The sequence below is a fragment of the Anguilla rostrata genome, chromosome 14 (genome assembly GCF_018555375.3).
Source record: "Anguilla rostrata isolate EN2019 chromosome 14, ASM1855537v3, whole genome shotgun sequence".
Taxonomy (NCBI): Eukaryota; Metazoa; Chordata; class Actinopteri; order Anguilliformes; family Anguillidae; genus Anguilla; species Anguilla rostrata.
The window spans coordinates 7,949,348-7,964,374 of NC_057946.1; the positions used below are offsets into that span (position 1 = coordinate 7,949,348).

The 15,027-nt window shown below is 36.8% G+C and overlaps 1 long non-coding RNA gene across 6 annotated transcripts; it reads left to right on the top strand.

Moving 5' to 3' along the window:
• Positions 1-246: 246 nt before the first annotated feature.
• Positions 247-11,939, top strand: LOC135240022 (uncharacterized). Of its 6 annotated transcripts, none has more exons than XR_010325555.1 (4): positions 247-674; positions 918-996; positions 1,164-1,251; positions 11,782-11,939. It is a non-coding gene; the product is annotated as an uncharacterized LOC135240022 (long non-coding RNA). The 6 variants fall into 6 exon arrangements; XR_010325557.1 differs by having other exon boundaries at positions 957-996; XR_010325556.1 differs by having other exon boundaries at positions 247-561; positions 957-996; positions 1,164-1,277; positions 11,758-11,939.
• The last annotated feature ends 3,088 nt before the right edge of the window (positions 11,940-15,027 follow it).

Here is a 15,027-nt window from a genome sequence, read left to right on the forward strand (position 1 = left end):
ATTCAATAGATTTAGTTCATTTGGTGGTAATTGATAAATAATCAAAATTTATCAATGTACTTGCACACATTTCACTAACAATCAAGCAAAAGTGGCCCATTTACCACCTGACTTGGTCCAAATTAGAGCTAAATTGATGATCAATTAATCCTAGAAGGGGCAGTGCTGTATTTTGTGGAGGAGCAGCAGCAAAAGTGGCAAATAAATGGAGTAAGGACAGGAGATTAGTGGAATGAGCAGAAAGGAGCTGAACCGCCACGGATCGCAGCTAATGAGCATGCAGCTGGGTTGCAAATTGGCAGATTTATAGCTTCAGTATAAAAACTAAAGACAGACCAGTGGCTGACTGGAGTTTCAGAACTGATACCACCCTGTGACTGAATAAATGCAGGGGAATTAAGGCCGATTTTCCCTCCCCCCGACTTTTACCCCCATTAAGAAATGCAGAGGTTGGCTGTGGTTCAACTTTTTTTTTTTTCTCTCTCTCACCAGTGCATGACCTTCTTGGATACAGACAAGTAAAATTCACGGGAACAGGAGTCTGTGACGATCTGAAGTACTGTAAGTCAGATTCCTCTGTTGCATGGCATTTTCCATGTGTGGCAGTGTCAGAGGTTAAGGAATGGAGTGGGATCAGGGATGAAGCTCTGCTCAGAACGTGTGATGTACAGTAGGTGTGTAGTATGTCATCTGTAAAGACTTTTAGATTTGGTAACAAACACTGGTGCCTGTTAGCATTTTTGCACTGTAAAGCATTTATTTTGTGGATAAAAACCATCTGTGCAATCTTTTTTTTGGTTCTGTGGAGTAATTTATTTTATATATTGAGCTATTTATTTTTAGTACATTGACATCAATGCATTTCTCTCATAATTTCTCTTGGTGTTGTTTGAACTCTCCTGTTCATGGTTCCACAGTGTCTCATCCTGGGCTATTGTGAACACTTCTGTTTGCAGGGATGTCACCTCATTCAAGCCATTCATTTGCTTTTCAGATGTGAGTGCCTTTGCTTTGGTTTTTTTTTAATTTTTTTAACACGTTCTGTCACTTGACGTCCCTCAATTCTGTACCGGGACATTAAAATATTTTTCCTGTCATGAGTTGTTGTATGCAGCCAGATAATTTGCTTGATGAAAATAATCAATGTTCTTCATTTCTGGTAGGCTAGCAAAAGAAGAGGTGTTTTTTTTACATAACAGAAACAAAGCAGCTAGAAGAAGAGAATGAACCATCTGGAAGCTGAAGCTGGAGGTGAGAAGAGTTAAGTTAAGAAACCGGTAGGCTATTTGTTGAGGTTCTCTCCATTTTGACATTATTTTGCCACACATGCCTTCATTTATTTGTGTCATCAGTTTATCTCATGCCTTTTGTGTACCAGGTCCTTTCTAAGCTAAACCTTAAAGCCTTCGACATACATGGTGCTACATTGAACATTACAAGAACACCTGGTAACTTTCACTAGAAAACTAAATTCAGTTACACTGTATAGCACAATGAGGTATAACAGGTGATTGCTAGTGTGAAGCAAGAATCGGCACACAATTATCCAAAATTATGGAGAGGCAGAATGTTTCAGGATATTTTAATGTTTTAAGACATGCATGATACAAAATAACTTTGCAGTTAATCAACATAGACAAGATTAACTTTTTTAAACAAATGTTGGCAACTTGACAGGCAAAGCAAAAAAAAAAAAATGTCTGTTGTGACAACCACCATATTTATAGTCACCTTGTGTTCTTCAAACACATGCAAAAGAATCAAGTTTTGTCAAGGAAAAATATTATGTCTGACTCATGAAAGTGGAGTCCTCAAATTTTGTATAACTTACTTTAGCCTATTCTCAAGTTGTCCAATGACATCGCAAATAAAATGTAGAAATAGTACCCAGACTTTTGCTGTGAAGTTAGGCTTTGTCCATTGAACTGGAACTATTCATATTCAAAACAATGCATGTTTCTAATTAAACTGAGGATAGTGTTATTGTAGTCCACTAGCTTGCTGACATCTATGAATCTGGAATAAACAGAGGATTGACTGCTTCTGTTTACTTTCAGTGTTGTTGCTGCATTTGTCTAGTTTTCCATTTACACCATATCAAAATCTTCAGACAATTGTGTGCTATAATTTTGAAAAGCATATTAGAAACTATCGAGTATGATGCATTAAAATATAAAAGAAAATGTAAGAGAAAATCATAAAAGCATTTTCTTTCTCAAATTGTTTCTTAAAAAAACAATTGCAAAGGTCAGATAATCTAATCATTTTGTTTTCATTTGCTGGTGGGCTTAATTGCATTATATAACTTTGCAGGAATTTGATAATTACCAGCACATGTTGCTAATTTAGTGCCAATGAGTGACCGCTGACCCAAGTCCTCCTCCCTGGGCTGTCACTCTCCACACTCAGTGAATAAATTGCAGGGAGAATTAAGCATGAGCTAGCCTTTGTCCTCAGGAAACTGCACACTCCTAATGTCTTGTTTCAATCTTCAACCATTCTGTGGATTAATTAAAAACAGGTGTGATGTCATATATATATAATCATCATTATTTTTGGTCAAATTGTTCAAAAATATTTTTCCATGAATCGTCATTAGTTTACACAGACTGATGATATTTGGTCAGGACCATCGTGTGAGTCTGAAGTAGGGTTTAGTGTACATGTACAATGCTAAAATCTTACCTTCAAATGCCACTTTTGAAAGAAGCACAAACTATCACTTTACTATTGTACAAATGTCTGCAAAATCATGTACTCCTCTCTGCAACAAGTTATGCCTGTGTATTATGAATGGCTTACAGTGCATAGAAATAATGTGCTGCACGTTCCGGTTTCCTGGTATTTTGGATAAATGTTACCGAATGTAAAAAAAAAAAAAAAAATGCCAGATGTCAGCTAATTGCTGTTGGCATGGCAACGAGTTCTCCTCTCTCCTGAAGACACTTGCGGGAGTGACCAGAAATGTTTTGGATTTCTAAGGAAGGTGTTTCCTCCAGTGCGTTCTGATCCAGTGATGCAAATCTCTTTGACCCAAGATTCCAGACACATTGTGTTGGCGTTAGATAGGCAGTTCACGTTTTTGGCTGAAATGAGTAATTCACTTTTATGAGAATTATGGCCTCATAGTTTAAGTATATTCACAGCAATTTATTACAATAAACCAGACAATTAAGGGGGGTTGCTAAGACTGAATAGAAAGTGGGTGCATACATTTAAAATATTAGGACAATATTAGGCTAATGCAAAACAGATGGGTAAAATGCTCAATTGCATTTTTAAAAAATTGGTAGGGATTAACTAAAAGAGTTAGGATCTTATTTTCTTGGGATTTTTAATTTCTTTGTTTCAGTCCTCTTGACTATGAAACAATGAAAAGCATCTTGTTAAGTAGCATATAGCTTTCATTACCTTCTAATTCTTTATTTTATGACAACATTTAACAGTTGATCACTTTCCAAGGTTACAATGGTTTTTGCTATGTAACATTCACTTTTCAGTATATATTGTCGAGCTGTCAAGTCCTAAAGTTTTCTTTAATATATTACAGACAGTTAATTCTAAGAATGTTATATTTTAGCTATGAAACTATACTTCTAGTTATACATACCCTGTTACAATGACACTGCACAAAAAACTGAGCTCCCTACCCTTCAGTTAACATTCAATATTTCAGCCAAGACAAAGACTTAATATTTCAGTATTATAAAGGCCATAAATCACAATACACTTGGGCGTGAATACAGTTTGCTAAATTCCGTTTAATGTGGGTTGATAGTGGATGTAAAAGGTGGATTTTTTAGTGTAACTTAAAATGGCCCTTTTCAAAAGTTCAGTTTTTCCAGCTGTTACATAGATGAAATTGGTAAATCATTTAGCAATTAGAGAAGACTCTGGCTGTTATGACTGTTGACATTATGGGGAACATTTAGCTCCCTCTTTAATGGCATATAGCCAGCATCAGAAAAAAATTTGTTTTGAGATACGTTACTGTGGATTCCAGACTTCCTGTAGATGCAAACTTTACAACATTTACCATTGTTGTAGCTTGTAACAGGATTAATATATAAAAACATACAGATAATACGGCATGCTCGTGTATTAGAGGTTATGTAGATGATGCTGCCATGTCTGGCTGGCTGGACGTCTTGTAACAACAGTGTTTCAGAACCAATCAGGCAGGGGACAAGTCTCACTCCCAAGACTATCTAATACAAATGTACCCTTTCAACCCATATAAAAAACTTTTTTAAAAAAATGAAAAGAAGTTTGTTGAACATTTTTTTAACATGCTTGCATGCTGTGTAAGCTGTGTCAGCTGTTTTCTTGCCTTCTGTTGTGATCATTGTGATAGCCTCTTCATCAGTACAGAGATCATTGATCAACACTTGCAACAAGTCAGTAAAGGCTGGTAGAAAACTGCATGGATGTCACCATCATGCTGTTTATTTGGCTTTGAGGGTCTGTGGCCTGATATCATGTACTTGATCTGATTAGTGACACCCCTGGGGCCATTTGTGAATTAGCCCGTCTGAGAACTGTGAAGTTGATTGGAAATTGCATCAACAGAGGTTGGACTACATAACCAGCAAAGTTCATTAACATGGGAAAGGGTTCTGCAAGCCTGTGTGGTTAACCCACACATGGCTATTTTAGTGTACTGTGGATTGTATGTATGTGTATACATATGTTATGTATATATTCTATTAGCAGCAAATCCTGCTTTTCCCACAGTTACTAGGTTGAACTGGTGTTAGTGTTGACTGGAAAATATTTGATATAATAGAGCAAAGTTATATATGGCTTCCTGTAAAAGTGGGTATGACCCACTTAGGAAAACTTCTGACAGGCCCTAATATATCCAGGCCATCATGCCCCCTGCTTATCATGTACAGTGGATGTCAATGAAGAGCTACAGTGCTGTGAGAACTATTCCCCCCTTCCTGATTTCCTCTATTATTGCATATTTGTCGCACTGATTGGTTGCAGCTCTTTGGACAAAAATTAATATTAAGCAAAAGGAACCTGAGTAAACACAAAACACTTTTTTTAAATTATTGTTTTATGAAAAAAGTTATCCATATCACCCATGTTAAAAAAAATTGCACATTTAAACTTAAGTGGTTGCACTGCCTTTAACTGCAACCAAATGCTTCCTATAATTTGATATTAGTCTTTCCAATTGCTGTGGAGGAACTTTAGCCCACTCTTCTTTGCAGAACTGCTTAATTCAGACAATCTAGTAGGTTTTTGAACATGATCTGAGCATTTTAGGTTGTGCATTTCTATTGGGTCAGGACTTTGACTAGATTACTCCAAAACTTTAATTTAGTTTCTTTTCAATCATTCAGAGGTGACTTGCTTTTGTGTTTTGGATCATTGGCTTTCTGCATAAACCAAATACGCTTTAAGTTCATCTGATGGTGAGCTGATTGCACATTCTCTTTAAGAATTTTCTGGTACAGAGCAGAATTCATAGCTCCTTCAATAATGGCAAGTTATCCAGGTCCCAAGGCAGCAAAGCATCCCCACAACATCACATTACCACCACCATATTTGACTGTTGGTATTATGTTCTTACGGTGAAATACTGCATTTGCTTTACACCAGACATAATGGGACAATGTGTCATCCATGGAGCATTATCGCAAAAGGCTTGAAGATTATCAATGTGCTTTTTTGCAAATGTGACACGAGCATTGATGTTTGATGACCATTGATGAGCCTTGATGTTAGCAGTGGTTTCCACCTTGCTATTCTCCCATGGATCCCATTCTTGCCCAGTCTTTTTCTTATCGTGGAGTCATGAGCACTGACCTTGCCTGAGGCTAGATGGGGCCTGCAGTTTTTCGGATATTCGTCAAGGATCTTTTGTGACTTCTGAACGAGTTGTCGCTGAACTCTTGGAGACATTTTGGCAAGCGGGCCACTCCTGAGAAGATTCACCACTGTTCCAAGTGTTCTTCATTTGGAGATAATGGCTCTCACTGTGGTTTGGTAGAGCCCCAGGAATGGCTTTGTAACCCTTTTCCGGACTGATATATTTCAACAACATTTATATAATAATGACAGTGATGATTGCTTTTTCTATTTGGCTTATTCACTTGAGCACTATATGCATATGAGTATATAATTAAATCATTTTTGCTAGACCTCATTGCCTTATTTTAGTAGTGTGTGGGCAACATCTTCCTTTTCAGTTCCCCGTTTTACTTAAAAAGCTTTCACAAAATAAGACAAGGCCAGAGATGCCTTCTTTTCTATCAAAGGTATCCACTTCCAACCAGGGAGAGAGAGACACCTTTTTGGAGCTGCCTTTCTTGGAGCTTCCGGTGGTTCATGGTCACCAAACTTATTTGCTGTTCAGAACCTCAAAACGTTTTCCTACCTACCAGGTACCTTAACCAGGAACTGCGTGCACCTTTAGTAAAATTTTCTCATATGCATCAGAATGATTTATTAAAACAAAGTTCTGTTTTGCCTTGTGTGGGGGAAATGAATAAATTATGTAACTAAAATAAGTTGTTCATGTAAGAATAATAAGAATAATAATTTGTTGCTCATTAATTCATCATTGTTTTTAATGTACAGTAGGTCTACTGTAAATAATGCCCTGAAATATGTAAAAAAAAGAATTACTTATATATGTTTCAATAACCCTGCCAACACTGAGCAACACAACACTTAATTCAGAATTGCTTGAATGGTGATAAGGCCCAAAAATGCCATGATACCAGCCACTATTAATTCACAGAGAACTTTATATTGAAAATGTCCCAGAAGGCAGCACTTGTATAAGTCATCCTTTGCTGTGCAATTATTACCATACTATCATTACAGTATTTAGATAGACTTGGCACTTCTCTTTGGCTGTGGTTTAGAGATACAAGTGATTAATCATATTTCTTGGTAGAAAAATGAAATTATGTTGGTAATTTACTGGAAATATGGTGTAACTAATTCATCTTGAGTATCACTTAAGTGCAGTTAATTCACCTGTGTGGAGGACAAAGTCTGTTCCAGCCATAGCTTTGTCTATCTGCCAAATTTGTCTTTGGTAGTAAGTTGTCTATGAATAAAATCTGTAAGCATTTTGTGCCTCAAAGTTGGCCTTCCCTAGTTTTTTTTAGAATCCCTTCTTTGAAAGCTACCTCTAAGCTACCGCTAAGTGACCTTTTCCCCTTCGTTCCCACCACGTTTGCATTACCCATACAGAATAGTGTAAACAGTAAGGCCGGATGAACAACAGTATAGATATGGAAATTTACTGTACTGCAGTTGAAAATTTTTATTTTATGAATCAATGTTATGAGAAACATATTTTCATGTAAAAGTACCACAGTGAAGGGAACAAAATAACACATTTCGTTAACAGAAGCGCTCAAACGTCAAACAGTGAAGCGTGGCAGTCGACGTGTGTGTCTGTGTTTAATTGTGCCTGGCTGCACTTGCATCTAAGGACTGATCACTGTTTGTCCATGTGCTTCTCTGTTCAAATGGTGGATTGGCAGCCTGGAATGCTTGCTGATGGTAATGCCGTAAATAAGACACGCTTCTGCTCATTTTAGAAGCTTTAGTCCTCATGGCTGTTCACTTGTAGCCTCATTTGTCAACTCTTTTATTACCCTGTGAGACAGTATATATTTTTTCCCTCAAACTCTGATTATTTCTGTGGGAAAGACATCGCAGAAATGGCATGGTACAGTCCATCAATCTGTCTAAATGACTATCAGTCCAAGGCCTGGGAGGTGGCCTGTGGTGGTTGCCTTGATCTTTGCTTAATTTCTATACCTTATCAGGTTAATTAATCTATGAGGCCTTTTTCTTGCATGTCTCAATCGTTGGGCCACGAAACAAATTTTAGGGTGTTTTTTTTTTTTTAAATGATGGATTGATTGCTAAAGTTGTGATTATAAGATTTTGGAAAGTATGAGAACGCCGCTAAATGCCAGAGTTAATTCAACTCCAATAGGGACCATATGTACTCTGTAAGAGTTGATTTAACACTAAAAAAATGTACTTGCATATCGTTTAAATTAATGTGATTTGTGCTCGCATACAGGCGTTAGCTGAACTGGCTAGCTGGCTAGCTGAACTGTTGTTGGCTCGGTTCTGGAGATTGAGGATGGGAATTTATGAACATAAGATCTAAAAGAATGCTTTGCAAGGCAAAACTACAATTTTTTTAAAGATCTGTTTTCCAAGAACATGGCACAATTAATTGAAATTTTGAAACCGTGACAAAAGACATGCTTTGTTGCAGTTTGTGAGCTTACAATGGTGAGCAGATGCTTGATTCTACTGACAATGCACATTGTCATTGCCTTCTACATCTACCAAGCAAAATAGAATCAACAATATAATAATATAAATCCCCCTTGAGAGAACTGTAGTCCATTGGTCAGTTACTTAAATGTACTGACAATGATCATGTCATGACAGTGATTTACTGTATGATTTGATTATTTTGACTTGCCCTTTTTATTCCTTGTTGCCTATATTGCTATATGGTAAGCACATTATGCACTTAATGGGAGAAAAATAAACCTGATGAATGTCTTTCAAAAAATTTATTTTTGAACATTGAAGCTCTACAACCTGAGAGAGTGTGTATAATACACACCGATAAATGAAAGAATATAACTGTATAGTTTTTGTTTGTTTCTGAAGCCACCACCAGCCATATTGCTTTCTCTCAGGGACAAAAACACAATGAACGTACTCTTCTGTCTGTTGTGAACTTTCATATCATGTCAGTTGGTTCCTTCTCTCTCTCTCTGATAGCTGCTTGTCTTGATCCACTACTTAAATACAGTCTGTTTAAGTTGCAGTCTCTTATGTCTCCGCCATCTTGTCACCCCATTGTACTCGACAATCTGGACGTATAATAGACAGTTGCAATTGGAACACATGACATAAAAAATGTAGCTGCCTTTTCGCCCTGACATCCCTGCACTGCAGGAAGCCACAACATACCATGTGCAAATTCAAACGTGCTAAACAGTCCTCAGTTTTGCTGTTGGCATGTTGAATTATGAGACCGTGTGCTTATCCTCCCAGATGCATACGCTATTTATACATCTCCTTATTTTGTCATATTAGCATTCATGCAAACAGCGAAAATTCTAAGCTGTGAGAATATATAAATGGCTTGGCTGTCAAGCCCAAGTGTGTGTGGCAGACATTCAGTATTAAATGTTCAGTCTTTACACAGTTGTCACAGTTACTGGGTAACAGGTGAAAAACACTGTAACCTATTCTGAACTCCCAATATTGTCTGTATAAAAATAATTTTATCTTTGTAGTATTCAAATTGTCTAATGTATTGTGAATCGACCTGGATAAGAACATAACATGGGAATTGAATGACATTAGTAATAACAGTTATGTGTGAATTTCTCTGTGCCGATATTAAAACATGAGCTTGCACATGTCTTGCCTACTGCTAAGATAAGTGGTTGTTAGCTAACTCTTTCTCCACCTTGTGATAATTGTTTTAATGATCAAAAATAGGTTTTGGGGATATTGAAATGTTGCACTGTACTAAAAGAAAACAGCAGATAACCCCAAAAGAAAGGGAATCTCAGTGTTTTTTTCTTGAATGAAGTTGGTGGAAAGCAAGGTAGTAGGATTGTTTCAATGTCTTCTTTTGCCTCGTAAATGAGTCCATGCTTCCATATTGCATCTTCCGATCATGATGCATTGCTTGGAAATGTTAAATGCAAGGCATCTTAAGCTATGTAGGCAGATACCATGTGGTACAGTCTCTCCATTTTTAATATTTGTGTCTATCTGATTTATAACTTTTGAATTGCTCCCTGATACACTATTTTACTATAACACTTGAGAGGCACTGGGGGTAAGACATGCTCTATCTTAAGACCTGAATCTTTGACTGTTGTCACATTTGCTGTAGTCTTCAATTTCTCCTGATTGTAATGGCAGGTTCTCTGTTTATGTGCATTGTGAATCTGAAGTTTTGTAATCTCGAATTACTGCTACACAAGCTGTCCATCAATGCCTAGTTACACACTAGGTCAAGGAGACAGCTTCATGGCAAACAAACTGATTGTTTGATGACTCTGAGGCAAGGTTTTGGAAATGCTAGTTGAGCATAATGTACAAAAGAGTCATGCTGTATATAATAAAAAATATTAATAAACATTTTAAAGCAATAGCAGCATTATACCACAGTGGGCATTCAGACTGAGAGCCAAGACCAGGAGTTTGCATACATCTAGATTACAAGCCTTACATTGCTGTTACATGAATGTCCCATGTGAGCTTTATAGTGAATGCAGTAAAATAAATTACTGAAATTTGTGAAAATGCAATTAGTGGCCATTTTGAGTGTGGCTGGGCAAAAAAAGAAAAAAAAAGAAAAACGAATATATTGTATAAATACTTCTGACATAAGAAAAATAAGTGTTTCGATGAAATGTATGTGATTTTGTGAAGAGAAAAACGTGGATGAAGAAAAACAATGACAGATGGGACCAAATCGTCTGGCTTTCAGTGGTTTGGCTGTGCACTTATTGGAACATTTTATTTGTTTTTTTCAGACAGGTCAAATGTCTCTCAAGCACATTTTATACTTTTATCTTGTGATGAATTAGGATGAAAAACACTGGATTGTGTTACTGCAGCTTAAACAACAACAGTGTATCAAAAACCTGATCTCACAGTAAGTCTATTCTACCATTTGTTTAAATGGCAAGGATAATAGACATCTGTCCAGAATGTTTCAGTATTTTTGCTTATTTGTATTTACTTCTATATTGACTTAATTAAACTGCTGGTTCCTTGTACCTTCCCAGGGATTTCTAATTTATCAGTATGACTTTTCTCACTCAACTATGCATATAACATGAATATTATGAATATTGCTTCAATTTTGAGTATTTCCGTGTGGCTCGTGTAGTCACACACCATTTGCACACACAATCGAACCTCTACAGCTGCAGCATTGACTAAAAAGTGATATTTCAAGGTGATCATGGACTATTTATGTATCTGATCATGTTAGCCAGGACCTCAGCCTCTCAAGAAGGGTGTCAGCCTTGTAATTACATTTTATGTGGCGGGTGAGAATAATCTGGACCTAACGCATTTGCCAGGGTGAGTAATAACTTTTATGCATGATAACCATCACCAATGTCAGCCTGCTGCTTTCTGTTTTCAATTTGTATGGACTGACTTTGAATATGGAGACTCCTGCAAAACCGCCCACCGCGTAATCGATAGCTCAGTAACGTGATCCTGCGTCACCTGACCACAGCATGTCTTTATTGCCCAAAAAGTCTGAGGATGACAAACTTGCATCATTTGTTCATTTTTTATACCACCAGAATATCATTGTTGTGTAAACCATTATATGAAGATGTAACATTTGCTTACGTTTCTGGTACGCACACCTGATGACAATTTGGCGAGGACTTCACTGAGAAATGATGTTACAGTTTTTTTTTTACATTTTTTTATCCCAGTTAGTTACTTAATATGTATTACAGTACACCTCATTCCATGTTTAAGTGGTTTCAATAATAACTATTTGTGTTTAAAAATGATAAAGACACCCAGGTGTTAGTCAGTCAGTGTTAGAATGGTGAATGAGTGTAGAGTTATTGAAAAATAAAACGTTTAACATAATTTTGGGTAACATTTTTTTTTTTACTATTTTGTATTTGCAGACAAAGTGACCATCCCACGTGTGAGTGCTGACAGTTTTTTCTTTCTGTATGTATCCTGTTCTTCCAGATGGAGTCTATCCTGTTCTTCCAGATGGAGCTCATGCAGGAGTGACTGATAATGGCCCCAGATGCCCCCACACCGGGCCAGTGCTCTCACAGATCACACCGTTATCAAGTGCATATCTGCAGTTGTTTCACTGGTGTGGAAAAGCCTTTCTTTTGCTGTTAAAATAACTGGTTGTTTCAGGACTGTGCTGTACTTGTTACTTGTTAGTTAAAGGGTGAGAAAATAAGTGAACTTGTAGGCACAGAAGGCCTTTTAATTCCTCTTCAAAAATAAATTTATGTCTTTATTTAAATGATAAAACCAGTCAATATCTCTTTCAGACACACCAGACACAAAATGCCAAATAAAGTTTTATTGGCCTGTTATAGTTATAGTTATAGTTATAGTTATAGTTATAGTTCCTTTAAAGGAATTTTACTAACATAACATTCTTTTAAAGAGGCTTAAGCAGTCCAAGAAACAGTTTTTACTTTAAGCTTCATGGGGGATGTTTGGTGGGCAGATAATAGCAAGGCCATTTCAGTTTTTTTTTTACAACTGAAAGGTATATTACAAAATCCAGAATGTGCTACACAATTGGTCTCACAATGCCTTGTGAATAGGACATCTTTATCGGAGAAAAGTTTTTGATGTATTTGTACCTTGATATTTCCCTCCTAATATTACTTGCATTGCTGTGTACAACTTAATTATAGTTACTGAATTTAAATTTAAATTAAACATTTCAGTAATGTATTTTATTTAGTTACAGGTACTACATAGATATCAGTAATGGTAGCTGATTTGCAGGTTCATGGCTATGTTCTATAAACTATATTATATGAGACTGTCATCACTGAGAGATACTGTACATATCTCTCTTTCAAATTGTGCAAGCTGGGCTGTAGTACTGTGTGACGTGCAGTTTGTGTGTTTCGGGGGAACATTTGCTCATGTTTCAGCTGTAGTTCTCATTGCTTTTACAGAATAAAACTACAGAAGATGTAACAGAAAATATTTGCCAGTCCACCTCTCTGAGGAAGGGCTACAATATGAATGCATCGGATTAGTTCATCTTTCACAACAGCCTCACAATTAATACACCTGGAGCAAATCATGGGGCATCAGGACACTGTATGGAAATGTGACTGCTCTCATAGTTTCTGCCATTAGCCTTATTTCTGCTTGATCTAGTTTCATCATAATACTTTTGTTTCTTTTGTTTTGTGCAATGTGTGGGTAAAGTTGTTTAAGTCACTCTGGATATGGGCATCTGCTAAATGCCTGTAATACAATGTAATATAATGTAATGGGTACCTACAATGGGTTTGTCCTTATACTGTATTGTGGAGTGTGATATAGACATCCCTTTCAGAGCATTATTAAGTCTGAGGTGGGGTTGTACTGCTTCTCAGAATGGCATAAAGATATTTCAGGCCTCAGCAGACAGGTGAATACAGGAAATGCATCACAAGGCTTCCTGATTGTCAAGCAATTGGAGAAAGATAGAAGGCCACTACAATTACTGTAGAGCAGAATTCAAACGCACAGGATTCTGGGAGCCCAGGGGCAGAAAGAGGCACAGTGACATACTCGTTGAGTTTTCCAGACAAACCTTCGCCTCAGCTCATTAAAGTACTGAAACAATATGGTAAAACAGTAACTAGACTGTAGTACACCGCAAGAATTAAAATACTTGAAATTTTAATTTAAAATTAAATTCCCATTCCCAGGTAAAGGGTAGATATGTGCTATTTTGGGAGCAACAATATAGATAAAGGATGGAGCTGACTCAAAGTGGATTTAGGAGAGATTTGAGTTGATTCCATGAAGCTAGAGCGATGTTCATTTTCCCTCATTTCTCCAACATATAAATGTAGTGTCCTTTCTATGGACTGGTCATTGTTTTAAAACATTATGACTAATCAAACGATTCAATGCTATTTGTTCAGTGTTGTCACTGTATATGATTACATTAAACATTGCATGTTTGATTAACAATGTGTTTTATAAAGACTATTTAGATTTTAAAAGCCTAAATATGTAAGCTGATATATATATGTAAGGCTATGTTATTACGTACACGTGAGTTCATGATACAATTTATGGATAAGTGAACAGATCCTGACCTTACCTCTACATGGTACTAAGTTAAACAACATATTTCTACAAAGTTTAATAGATGTTTGCTCTTTGTTTGCATGTACGGTATTACAGGTTCAAAATAATAAACTGAAGTGAAAATGGCATGTGTAAAAGTTTGGGAAATAAAACAGTGAGCAGACATTTCCTGTAGCCAGCTAAATGTTTTGATTCTTTCTTTTGGAATCAGAAGAAATTACAGGCACTATGACCCACTGCCATATTTACCTTAAGCATGACATCCTATTTAGCATGTGTGGTGTCTTTCCAGTGCTGAATCAGATGCTAAGGTGAGTGGAAATCTGTGGGTCCCAGGCTCTTGTTAAGATCAATGGAATAATAAACTCCAGCAAGTACCAAGCCATTTGCCCAAAAACCTGATATCTCCCTACCTACCCAGGAAAGTCAAGCTTGGCCACAACTGGAATGGTCCAGTGAGCCAGTTACCCCAAGTGTTCCTCAAAGTCAACCACAATGTGCTTAGAGGAAAGAAGTATGAAGATACATCACAGCATGCAGACTTGAAATCTGAGATCTGTTGGGAGATTTCAAACATGCATTGCATGGAAGGACACCTAAGACTATTTCTGAGCTGGAAGTTGTGCCAAGAATAGTGGAGGAATATTCCTACTCTCAGGTTTAGCATCTCACACTCTCCCCTAAAACTGAAGAAAGTGATAATACTTAAGTGAATTAAATCAATAGCATGTTAACAATATAATGCTAGGGTGATTGAAAAAACCACCAATCTGAAGATCAGCATGAGAAACATCTTTATGGGAAGAACTGAAGAGCAGTAGTCAATCGCTTTTGGGCTGCTTGCAAGTAGGATTGGGAGATAAGGCTTGTAACCACAATGCTTGAACACAGCACTCCAATTCAGTGACATTTTTACAAATCATTAGTCAAACAAAGACCGGAAATTAATAATTCATTCTCTGCCAAAATTTCTACTAAGTAGAATGACTGTTTCCCTAACATCTGGTCTGACATACATATAGATTGTTCATTTCCATCCTTTTTATACCACATTTTTATCATTCTTTGAATAAATGTATGATGAAATATAAGATTGATTTGTTAATTACTGTACACTATGATTGATCCATATTACATGAAGTGACACAGTAGTCCTACACTAGCCACTTG